Here is a 10,649-nt window from a genome sequence, read left to right on the forward strand (position 1 = left end):
AAGCAAGGGAGGAGATTGCAAAGCCATTGGCCTTGATTTTTATGTCCTCGATGTCTACAGGAGTAGTGCCAGAAGACTGGAGGCTAGCAAATATGGTTCCCTTGTTCAAGAAGGGGAGTAGGGATAACCCTAGTAACTATAGGCCGGTGAGTCTCACTTCTGTTGTGGACAAAGTCTTAGAGAGAATTGTAAGGGATAGGATTTATGAACATCTGGATAGGAATAATGTGATCAAGGATAGTCAGCATGGTTTTGTGAAGGGCAGGTCGTGCCTCACAAACCTTAGTGAATTCTTTGAGAAGGTGACTAAGGAGGTGGACGAGGGGAAAGCGGTAGATGTGGTGTATATGGATTTTAGTAAGGCGTTTGATAAGGTTGAAACTTTATTGCTGGAACAGCACAGCAGGTCAGGCAACATCCAGGGAACAGGAGATTCGACGTTTCGGGCACAGGCCCTTCTTCAGGAATGAGCAGAGAGTGTTCAGCAGGAGAAGATAAAAGGTAGGGAGGAGGGACTTGGAGGGGGGGGGGGGGGGGGGGGGGGAGTTGGAAATGTGATAGGTGGAAAGAGGTCAAGGTGAGGGTGATAGGTCGGAGTAGGGTGGAGGCGGAGAGGTCAAGAAGAAGACTGCAGGTTAGGAAGGCGGTGCCGGGCTGGAAGGGTCCGGCTGAGACAAGGTGGGAGGAGAGGGGATGAAGAAACTGGTGAAGTCCAAGTTCATCCCCTGTGGTTGGAGGGTTCCCAGTTGGAAGATAAGACGCTCCTCCTCCGACCGTCGGGTTGTTGTGGTTTGGCGGTGGATGAGTCCAATGACCTGCATATCCTCGGTGGAGTGGGAGGGGTAGTTGAAATGCTGTGCCACAGGTTGGTTGGGTTGGTTCGTCCGGGTGGCCCAGAGGTGCTCTCTGAATCGCTCCGCAAGTAGGCGGCCTGTTCCCAGTTTGATAAGGTTCCCCATGGTAGGCTACTTCAAAAAATACGGAGATATGGCATTGAGGGCGAGTTGGAGGTTTGGATTAAGAATTGGCTGGCTGGAAGAAGACAGAGGGTAGTAGTTGATGGCAAAGGTTCATCTTGGAGTGCCGTCACTAGCGGTGTTCCGCAAGGATCTGTTTTGGGACCATTGCGGTTTGTCATTTTTATAAATGACCTGGAGGAGGGGTTAGAAGGTTGGGTGAGCAAGTTTGCGGATGATACGAAAGTCGGAGGAGTTGTTGACAGTGAGGAAGGATGTGGCAGGTTACAGCGGGATATAGATAAGCTGCAGAACTGGGCAGAAAGGTGGCAAATGGAGTTCAATGTAGCTAAGTGTGAGGTGATTCACTTTGGTAAGAGTAACAAAAAGATGGGGTACTGGGCTAATGGTCGGATACTTGGTAGTGTGGATGAGCAGAGGGATCTTGGTGTCCATGTACACAGATCTTTGAAAGTTGCCACCCAGGTAAATAGTGCGGTGAAGGCGGCATATGGCGTACTGGCTTTTATTGGTAGAGGAATTGAGTTCCGGAGTCCTGAGGTCATGTTGCAGTTGTAGAAGACTCTTGTGCGGCCGCATCTGGAATATTGTGTGCAGTTTTGGTCGCCATACTATAGGAAGGATGTGGAGGCACTGGAACGGGTGCAGAGGAGGTTTACCAGGATGTTGCCTGGTATGGTAGGAAGATCGTATGAGGAAAGGCTGAGGCACTTGGGGTTGTTTCCATTGGAGAAAAAAAGGTTTCGGGGTGACTTGATAGAGGTGTACAAGATGATTAGGGGTTTAGATAGGGTTGACCGTGAGAACCTTTTTCCACGTATGGAGTCAGCTATTATGAGGGGGCATAGCTTTAAATTAAGGGGTGGTAGGTATAGGACAGATGTTAGGGGTAGGTTCTTTACTCAGCGAGTCGTGAGTTCATGGAATGCCCTGCCAGTAGCAGTGGTGGACTCTCCCTCTTTATGGGCATTTAAGCGGGCATTGGATAGGCATATGGAGGATAGTGGGCTAGCGTAGGTTAGGTGGGCTTGGATCGGCGCAACATCAAGGGCCAAAGGGCCTGTACTGCACTGTATTCTTCTCTGTTCTATGGAGGAGGAAGGTAAAAGATAGGTTTAGATAAATGAGTTGTACATAATTGTTAGTTTTTAAATCTAAGAATATTAACTAAGTTGTTGATTTTTACTTTAAAAATACTTCCTTTTGGAATAGTTCTTTGCCTCTCGAATTTTCACAGATGACAGCACGGGGTAAATCTTTTCTGTGCTGCTGGTTTAAATTAGCTGGAGGAGGGTTTACCCCATGTTCTAACAGTGATCTTTTTTCCAATTTGGACTTTTTTTTAAAATGAGCTTTTCTGAGGTCTTCATTGAACAGCTGAGTTGTTTATACATTCTAAGTTTACTATATACATTTTAAAGTGATTTTGTTTTACATTGCAAAAGTTTTTTTGAAAAGCCAAATCATTTATTTGAAATAAAAGGGCTGTGTCTTTGTTTCTTGGTCAGCTCTGGAAAAAAAATTTTTTCCTCTGAGGAATTTGTTGAAGAGGAGTTGTTTTTTATTCAGTTAATTAGGTAAGTGGTTGCTTTTATTTAAGATTTATATGTTTGAGATATATATATACTTTTAATTTTATCCATATAAACATTTTCTGTAGGTAATAAAAAGGTAGTTTATTTTATATATGAGGTATTACTGAAAGTTTGTTTTTATGCTTAATGTTATTAAGTGCATATCTGAAGTACTGAGTGAGGTACTGTTACACAGCAGGATCAGCTGATATACAGGTGACTGTCAGGAAAGGTGAGGAGGTAGTTCAAAAATGAAGTCATGATCACTGAACATTTTTAAGACACGGGTGGGTAGATTCTTGTTAGGCAGGGGTAATAAGAGGACAGTCAAATCACAAACACAGAACAGCCATGATCTTTTTGAATGGCGAAGCAGGTCTAAAAGGCTGGACATCTATTTTTGTTCCTTTTTCTTCGTATGAGGAAAGATTTGGTTGACTAACTCTACACCCACCGGAATTTAGAAGAATGGAGATAGGATTTCAATGAATGTATAAACTTCTGACAAGATGGATAGACTGTAAAAATATCATTTCTCCTAGCTGCTGAGTCCTGAACAAGGGATCATTGTTTCTATATAGGGGTAGGCTTTGAGTTGAAATGAAGAAATCTGTGGAATCCTTTACCACAGGAGACGCAGAAGTCAAGTCTCTGAATATGTTTAAGAATGAAATAGAATTCTAGAGACTAGAGGTGTCAACGGAATGGGGAGAGAAGTATGGCATTGAGCGAGGATGAGCCATGACGGCAGTCTCAGTGGACTGGACTGAAGGGCCTACTCCCACTCTTATTTTCTACTTTCTTTCATGCACATGTACCCAATAACTATATTTGTCTTTCCATAGATTGTGGAAAAGGGATCCAGGCCTAAGAGAGAGAGAATAGATGATGGCTTCAAAGGACAATAGGTCCCTGCAAGCCTCCACCAGGCCATAAGCAGAAGGTAAGAGTGTTTGCCCATGGCAAAAGTAACGAACTGCTAAGTGGGTTAAGAGAGAAAGTGTGATGCATGCTGTCCTTATGGATTCGTGATTTAAGAGTAGTCAGATGAAGCAAGTTGTAAAATCATAATATCCTTTCAAGCTGGTCTGAGATGTCCCTCACCCTGGCACCGGGCAGGCAACATACCACGGGGGAACTTTCGACCCTGCTTATCAAGGATGCTATCCATTCCCCTAATTATAGAATCCCCTACAACTAAACTTGTCTTTTTGCTCTTCCCTCTTGAATGGCCTCCTATATCCCCAGTGCTGTGCTCAGCTTCTCATCCTTCCTACAGCTTTGTTCCTCATCCATATAGGGAGCAAGTACCTCCTACTGTTGGACGAGGTCAAGAGCGGAGGCTCCTCTGTTCCTCCCTCTACCTGCCTCACTTGAAGTCACACCCTGCTGACCCTGACCACTGACCAAAACTGAGGTACTTAATCTACCAGGTGTGACCAACTTGTGAAACAAAGTGTCCAGATAACTCTCCTACTCCTGGATATGTCACAGTGTCCGAAGCTCGAACTCCAGCTCATCAATCTGAGCCAAAGTTCCTCCAGCAGCTAACACTTGCTGCAGACTCCACTCCCTGGAAACAAGGCCTCACGGGCCCTCACAGTAATTTTATAACGTATAATTAAACCCAAATACCATAATTGGGAATGAGGCTGTTTATTTTGGAAGGGAGGAGATGGATGTTGCTGGGACTTCAAAAAAGACACATGGTTGAGAGGGTGGTGTAGTAGACTTGCTGGGAGATAGACCAAAACATTGAGGGAAGCAGTCACGAGGGGACTCAGGTTGCAGTCAATGCCAGGACAGAATACCAACGTGGGAGCAAGCCAAGAGCAGCGGTTGAGAGTGGACTCAGGTTGCAGCCAATGGCTGAAGACGGTAGAACTCACCCGGGAGCTTTTGTAATTATTGAGAGAGTGTTCACAGAGGTGCCTCAGGTGACGGGCAGTTACCAGTTACTTAAGACTCAAGTGGCGGTAAGACGATTATTGGCACACCAATTTGGAGCAATGGGACTTTTTAATGAATTCTCAAAAATGGATTCTGCATGCCGAATGTTTTAATTCAGGCTTGAAGGCAAAGAAAGTAGCTGAAGGCTTAATGGTACCAGGTTTTTTGAATGCCATTGATAGCAAGACCTTCACAATTCTATTGAGTCTGGTGCGACCACAGAAACCAGTGAAAAAATACGCATAAAGAACTATGTGAAGTGTTGGAAAGTCGTTTTGCTCCAAAGCCACTGGTGATCGAAGAATTCTTCAGTTTTTACAAATGCGTACGACGCGAAGGAAACTCCATCGCCAAACTTGTGGCCACTAAAGAAGTGAGCAGAAAATTGTGAATTCAGAAGATTCGTCCAGGATGTCGTGCGGGACGAGTTGGTTTGTGTCCTCCAACATGAAGACAATCAACAGAAGCTGCTAACAAAGAGATCGGGACTTCATGGCAGCTTTCGAAACCTCAATGAAGCTGACAGCCATTGAAGCAACACAGTTGAAAGTTGGTACCTGGATACATCAAACAGAAGCTCAGCTGAGTGTGGTACCAACCGTGGAATGCTGCCAATGTGCCAAAATTAGTCACAAGGAGTCAGTACATTGGAATCAAGAAGCCCAGTGTAGAGAATGTAAATGAGTGGGCCACATTGCCCAAACAAGAGAAGGGAAATCAAATAATCCTGCGGTTGAAGCATAAGTTATCGTCACGGAGTAAACAGGAAGTCTGCTGGGTTGGCAAAAGGAGCAGAGTCAGCAGAGTTTGAGTTAATACTTCTGCCGGTACAGGGTGAAGCTGATCTGGGTTCTTCCCAAATCAGAGGGGGAAGACAATAAAGATGGAAATGCATATGGACACAGCAGTGTCTCTGATTTCCAAATCAGTCTATGGGGTGAGGTTGAGGACATTGCTGCTGGGGTGTGCCAAGATTGCACTACAGCCACACACCGATGTAGTGCCACTGAAGGATTATATACTGATGAAAGTACAGTTAAGGAACCAGTGTGCAGAATTTCCACTATGCACAGTAAAAGCCAATTACCCTGCATTATTCAGATGCTCCTGGTTATAAAAATGGAAGTTGAATTAAGGCGTGGTTAATACACTGATGGACTCAAAGATGAGTTTGCAAGAGATCCTGGACACGTAAAAAAATGTCTTCAAGGGAACCCTGGGGGAAATTAAAATTAAAATACAGCTGACAAGTGGAGTGCCAAAAGGATTGGTGCTGGGCCCTCTACTTTTTGTCATTTACATAAATGATTTGGATGCGAACATAAAAGAGGTACAGTTAGTAAGTTTGCAGATGACACCAAAATTGGAGGTGTACTGAACAGCGAAGAGGGTTACCTCAGATTACAACAGGATCTGGACCAGATGGGCCAGTGGGCTGAGAAGTGGCAGATGGAGCTTAATTCAGATGAATGAGAGGTGCTGCATTTTGGGAAAGCAAATCTTAGCAGGACTTATACACTTAATGGTAAGGTCCTAAGGAGTGTTGCTAAACAAAGAGACCTTGGAGTGCAGGTTCATAGTTCCTTGAAAGTAGAGTCGCAGGTAAATAGGATAGTGAAGAAGGCGTTTGGTATGCTTTCCTTCATTGGTCAGAGTATTGAGTACAGGAGTTGGGAGGCCATGTTGCGGCTGTACAGGATACTGTTGGAATATTGCGTGCAATTCTGATCTTCCTATCGGAAAGATGTTGTGCAACTTGAAAGGGTTCAGAAAAGATTTACAAGGATGTTGCCAGGGTTGGAGGATCTGAGCTACAGGGAGAGGCTGAACATGCTGGGCCTGTTTTCCCTGGAGCATCAGAGGCTGAGGGGTGACCTTATGGTGGTTTACAAAATTATGAGGGGCATGGATAGGATAAATAGACAATGTCTTTTCCCTGGGGTCAGGGAGTCCAGAACTAGAGGGCATAGGTTTAGGGTGAGAGGAGAAAGATATAAAAGAGACCTAAGGGGCAACTTTTTCACGCAGAGTTGTATGTGTATGAAATGAGCTGCCAGAGGATGTGGTGGAGGCTGGTACAATTGCAACATTTAAGAGGCATTTGGATGGGTGTACAAATATGAGTCAGGTGCTGGCAGGTGGGATTAGATTGAGTTGGGCTATCTGGTCGGCATGGACGGGTTGGACCGATGGTCTGTTTCCATTCTGTACCTCTCGATGATTCTATGAGCTGAAGCTGAAGGCTCTTCCGAGGAGTCCGAAGGCACTCCAGAACTGTATGCCATTCAGTCTAAAGTGGAACTGTAACAGCCAGTGAATCTGGGAGTGTTGGAACCAGTAACCACCAGTGAATGGGCCACTCCAATTGTTCCAGTCTTAAAAGCAGATGGCACGATGAGATTCTGTGGTGAGTATAAGGTCACAGACAACTTTGCCCTGAGTGCAGATCAATACCTACCTCCACTCAGAACACCTGTTCAGTCAACTGGAAAGGGGAAATAAATGCTCAAAATTGAATCTGTCGCAGGTCTACTTACAGATTGGGGTCAGGAAACAGTCTCAGCCACTGCTGATGACAGTGACATACAGGGGATTCTGTGTAACAAGAAACTTTTTTTTTGACATTACGTCAGCGCTGGCTCTATTCCGAGGACCATGGACTACCACGAGACCAGTGTTAGTTGGATAAAATTTTGGTCACTGGCTCCTCCGAAGATAAGCATTTAAGAAGTGTAGAATAAACCTAAAGAAAGGGAGAACTGTCAGGTACTTTTAGGGACTCCATGCAAAAATCAATGCATTGGTTGCTAGAAAAAGCCATGGAAATGGACCCTGGGAAGAGGCTCACCGAGAGGTAAAGCTTTAAAATGGTCAGAAGTGTTCATTCATTTTGATCCAAGTTACCATTTCAGTTCTTGAGTAATGCCTTGCCTATTGCTATCGCAGCAAGGTTACTAACAAAGTTGAAGGAGAACTTTATGCAAGTCAAAAAAAGGATTGGGCATAGTTTTCAGCAATTAAAAAAACACCCATTTCCTTAATGCCAGACTACTGATTAACCACAGGCCACTAACCTTTCTGCTGTCTGGAAATAAATCTCTATTCTTTTTCTCTACTGTAATAATAGGTTTTATACAATTCATAATTTTTACTTCCTTGTTTAGTAAATATTTATATGCTAATAATGTTACTTGTGTTAATAAAAGTACACTGACAGCCTCTTATGAATGTGTTCTGTAACTAGCCTCCATGGTTAATAAAACAAAATAAAAATAAAAATAGGATCTAACCAGCCAGGTTTCACGCTGGGATCGGACTTGTCCAGTATTAACATCAGCTGAGATCATAACATTGCTAGGTCAGCATGTATTCCGGCTCCACTGCAATACATATAAGTGACTGCGCTATAACTGCTTACTAAGGTTACTTCATTGATATCTCTCGGAGAGCTTCTATCACCAAGAATGGGGAGGGGTGTGGCTACATAGAGGCAATGTTACCGGACTGATAATCCAGAATCCCAGATACAGGTTTTGGATTTGAATCTCACTATGGTTAGTGATTCAGTTTGAATTTAATGAAAATCTAGAATGAAAAGCTAGCTTAATCGCAACCATGTAATCAGTGCCGATTGCAGTAAAAACCCATCTTATTCACTAGTCTTTTAAGGAACAAAATGTGCCAAGTTGGTCACGAAGCAGCAGTGCAATGTTCGGCCTGCTTAACACAGGGCCCGTCTGCTTGTTTACTTTCCTTCTTTTTCCCCTTTTATTTCACTCTTTTCTTTTTCATTCTGCTGCATCTTCTGTGGGGCTTCAACAACAGCAAGGAGTCAGGGTGGCATGTTGCAGGATTCAGCAGTGGCAGCAGCAGATTCGAGAAGCAACTTTGAAGTGCCTGCAGCAGCAGTGAGGGTGTATTCTGAGGGTCTGCAGAGGCAGCAGGTTCAGAGGGCTTGCTGCAGCAGCGGGAGCTAGTTCAGAGAGCCTGCGGAGGCAGCAGAAGTAACTTCCAAGGGCCTGTCATGGCGTTGAAGTTTTGGAGAGGTAAGGTTACCTCACAGAGATAATAAAGTATGTCTGGATGCTCCCCCCTTTCTTCTTAATCATTCCTTTCACTTCTGCTTTATTTTTATTCTGTTTTTTGTACTTTAGATGGCTGTTTTGTCTAAAATGCTTTTAGTTTTAATTCCGTTTTTTCTAACCAAGATAATGCTGGTGAATGCTAACTTTATACAGTTTTCACTGCACTTCTGTACTTGAGTACATGTGACAATAAAACCTAATTCTAATTAAACTTAATTCTGATCTTTATTTGGTCTGGCTTATGTGCAACTCCAGAGCTACAGTAATGAGGTTCCCCCGCACAAGTAAGATTAGGAAAGATATACTGGCCTAGCCATTGTCAATATTCTATGAATGAATACAAAAAAATGTAGAATCCACCAACAATGCAGTCTATGATGGTCAGTTAATAGCTTGGTTATGTTATGGCACAGCCTAAGAACAGAAAAAAAAGACTAAACTGAAACAATACTTTTCACAACCACCAAACTACTGCCAATAAAGTAGTTTAACAAGAGATTTCAGCATGGCAACATAGGAAATGCAACTGACATGCACTCAGCAAAATCTCACAAACAGCAATGTGATAATGACCAGATAATCTGTTTCCTACAATATTAATCAGGACCACTGGGGAAAACTCACCTGTTCCTTAAATGAACTCTTTCTGGTTGCAAGATGGCAGCAGAATAGGACACTTCAGCCCGAGCTTATCCCTCTACTCATTGTTCTTTCCTTCCTCCTAGTGTTTTTTCTCATCATCTTTACTTCCCTTCCATTCCCGGCTGCTGGCAATGATTCCTGGTCTCTGGCATGTGACAATTCCTGGCCTCCAGTGAACAATGATTCCCAGCCTTTGGCAAGCAATGATTCCCAGACTCTAGGTGCAGTAGCCTCTAGGCGTTGGTATGAGAATCTCCCAGCGTGATGTGGCAACCTGAAACTGGCCGCCCAGCACTGCATTGACCTTCTGGCCTGGCACAGCAGCCTCCTCCCATAAAGGCCTCACAGTGTGGTGTGGGTAACTCCTGGCCTCCTACCCTAGAGGCCTCCCAGTGTGGCAACCTCCCAAACAGGCACAGCAGCCTCTCAGTTTGGCAACTTTCCAGACTCCTGCAGCGGTCTCTCTCTGTGGCATGTCACCAGTGCATTGTGGAACCAGGGCCCAGTGTGGACTGGAAGCTAGAAACCAGCATGGTCTGTTGTATTTAACTTCTATCATGTAATGCTAAACAGTTCATTTCAGTATTGTTTAAAATCTTATAACTAACAAAGCTATGCCTGGGTACTTTTGTATCTAATAAGTCAGCACTAATTTGAGACGCACAAACTTTTCACCATATTCATTGAGTATATGTGACAATAAAGGCTATTCTATTCTAATTGGTGTCATAAAATTGTTTACATCCACCCGGATAAGCCAACTGAGCTTCGGTTTAATGTTTTATCCAAAAGTTAACACCTCCAATGATGCAGTACTCTCAATGCTGGACTCAGTTTTTGTGGTCAATCCCTGAAATGGAACCTTAAGTCAAATCCTTGTGTAATACAGAAATAAAGGTGGAGTAGGACTTAGGTTCATTGTGGGTTAGTTGAACTTGATAAAGTATGCCAAGTAAAGCTGTTGCTTGATGATTGCTCAGCATATCCTGAAAATGAACATACTGTGAAAAGCAATGTGTTTTACCTCTGACCATAACATCATTGATATAGCCAACAAAACAAGGAATTTTAAAAGATCCAAGCAATCTAACTATAAGGATGAATTTATGAGCATTCTCAGCGCTGTGAACCAACAGTTCAGGACAGTAGGATTCCAGGCAGCATTTTCAGTGAGACACCAACTGATTGCAGAGTGTGTGGAACCAAGTAAAGATAAGACAGCATGACTAACACTTGGTCCAACCTATGGCTAGCAACTATGTTTGCTGATGAAGACGTTGATGTTAATCTTGAACAATTTAGCATTATTTGGAGCAGATAAAGAGTTTGGAATAGTTAGACTAAGCAAAAGACTGGCTCACTCAGGTGGTGCAATAATTAGATGTGGAAGATATTGAAAACATTATGAATGTAGATAATGA

Source organism: Chiloscyllium plagiosum, unplaced genomic scaffold (genome assembly GCF_037043375.1).
Source record: "Chiloscyllium plagiosum isolate Xiang-an unplaced genomic scaffold, Cpla_swu_hap1 HiC_scaffold_8, whole genome shotgun sequence".
Lineage (NCBI taxonomy): Eukaryota > Metazoa > Chordata > Chondrichthyes > Orectolobiformes > Hemiscylliidae > Chiloscyllium > Chiloscyllium plagiosum.